This window comes from Choloepus didactylus, chromosome 1 (genome assembly GCF_015220235.1).
Source record: "Choloepus didactylus isolate mChoDid1 chromosome 1, mChoDid1.pri, whole genome shotgun sequence".
Classification (NCBI taxonomy): domain Eukaryota; kingdom Metazoa; phylum Chordata; class Mammalia; order Pilosa; family Megalonychidae; genus Choloepus; species Choloepus didactylus.
The window spans coordinates 24,242,044-24,244,333 of NC_051307.1; the positions used below are offsets into that span (position 1 = coordinate 24,242,044).

Below are 2,290 nucleotides of genomic sequence, written 5' to 3' on the forward strand. Positions count from 1 at the left end.
ACACCGATATAAGGAGAAAAGGTTGATATTGAAAATTCTCCTCTCTAGGGACTGCTTATGCCTTCCGCTAATGTATTAGAATTGAGCAGGCTGAATTATCTGTGACAGCTGGCATTATGAAAACTAATAGTCCTTGCCAGCTCCAAAACATATAGGTCCCTAGTAAGAGAAATTCAGTTTAAGAAAAGGCTCTGTCTGCTATGACATCTTTAAGCCCAAGGAAAGTAATAGCACAGATGCACAATAATACATAATTTTTTCAAAATAATAAAATGAAACGAAGCCAGAGGAAACCTAACATCACATATAACTCTAAGAGCCAAATCATTCTAATTGTAAAGAAAGAAGAAATATTTTTTGGCTTATTTAGAAAGACTTTAATATTTAACATACTCTTCATGATATGAGTCACACAAATGCAAAAGACCAAGGTCTGGTAAATTTCCTAAAATAAGATATATGGCATAAATTCCTAGGAGTTTGGGTTTCCTTTTGAGGGTCAGCAGGAAAATGCCCTGTGGCCTCAATACCCATAAAGGACAGTATCATAGTTGAATATTCTGATTAAGGAGATGCTACTCGTTCAGCATACAGTGTATTGAAAATTACCATAATTTTTACTAGTTTTAAGTGGTTTGTAGAATTTTCAGATTGATTTCAACTGAGCTTTCCAGTTTCCAGACCAGACTTGCCCTGCCTGAAGAGAAGGAAGATGTTGTTGGTACTAGACAGAGTGGGTGAATCTGTTCCCACTACCAAAAACGTCAAGGTAAGAAATCTGTGGGTTGTTTTGTTTGTTTGTTTGTTTTGTTATTTTAATCTATCCAGAGGGATCCTAGCTCTGTACACACAAAAGCCATGATTTGTTACTAAGTGTACCAAGTTCACTCCTTGTGTGCTAAGTGTGGACTCTTCTGCTGAGCTCTTCTGAATACCTCGTTTCTCAACAGCCTTCTGCTAGGGATTGCTTCAAAATTAGATCACCAAGCAGAGCAAGATGGCGGCCAAGTCTGTCTTGGGTGCGAAGCAGATGTGAGCATCTACAGTAAGTGCCTTGGGTCTCCATCCTCGGCTAGAGGGCATCTGACTGGAAATTAGACCAACCTGATTGGACTGATTGCCTCCAAATCACTTCAAAAGGGAAGATTGCCTATATCAAACTCCAGGATAAAGTTTCAGGGGAGCTCTTTACTGAAGCATGGGTAGAACAATATCAAGCATTGCTGTGGAGACAGTGACAAATTACAACCACTATTTTGTAATTCGGATCCAGGGTGACACTGGGCATAGCGCTTTCATTAGCATTGGCCTTATAGATCAGGTGATGTTGCCTTGCAAGACTATTTCAAGTGGGTAAAGCAGGAATCTGAAATTTCCAAAGAATGTCTGGAAATGGACACTCATCCCAAGTTAGATCTTGGCTTCAAGGGAGGACAGACCATCAAGTTGAGTAATGGGAACATTACAACCAAGAAAGGAGGGGCTTCTAAGCCCAGGACCTCAGGAGCTGGAGGCCTAACCTTACTCCTACCCCAACTTGGAGGCACAGTCACTATTTCCCACCCATCCCCCTCAGTTGCCGTCAGTAATCATGTCACCCCAGCACCCACTCCAAAATCTAATCAGGGAGACAGTGATGCAGATATCCTTTCAGATTTGGATTTTCCTGCTCCTGTCACAACACCAGCAAGAGCTCCAGTTTCTGCAGGCAATGACTTGTGGGGAGACTTGAGCACTGTGTCCAGCTCTGCTTTAAACCAGGCTCCACGGCCATCCAACTGGGTCCAGTTCTGAATAGCAATGGCAGGACTTTAAGGACACGCTTGAAGAATAAAAATGATCTTGAGGGCAACAATCTGTGAGGAAAGTTAAAAACCCCTTATCTCCCCAGAACCAAAATTACTGGGCAATCTTTTTCATAGCTTCTCTGCTGCTTTCAGGCTGGTTTTGTCACACCCCTTTACATGCCCTCCCATGTTCACTACCAAGGAGGAAGAATAATGAATCTTATCACATTGTGGCTGATTATGCAGGATTTTAAAAGCCAAGGTCTATTTGAGGGGATAATGAACTCTAACATCTGTAAAATTCTTCTCCATCTTTTGTAATCCTTAACTTATTTCAGAATAATCTCACAAACCTGTGTGCCTTTTTGTGAAGCCCTTTTTAGCAATTTCAGGAGAGACAAAAACTTTGAAACTCCCTTCTCCACTAACCCAAAGCTATAAAAATTAACGGACTGACCTCAGTGTTTCCAAATTCAGAATTCTGATAGAAGTAGATATGGAGA

General features: G+C 41.1%; 1 pseudogene; it reads left to right on the forward strand.

Annotated features, from left to right (window-relative positions):
• Nucleotides 1–712: 712 nt before the first annotated feature.
• On the forward strand, nt 713–1,794 carry LOC119505355 (annotated as a pseudogene).
• Nucleotides 1,795–2,290: the final 496 nt, after the last annotated feature.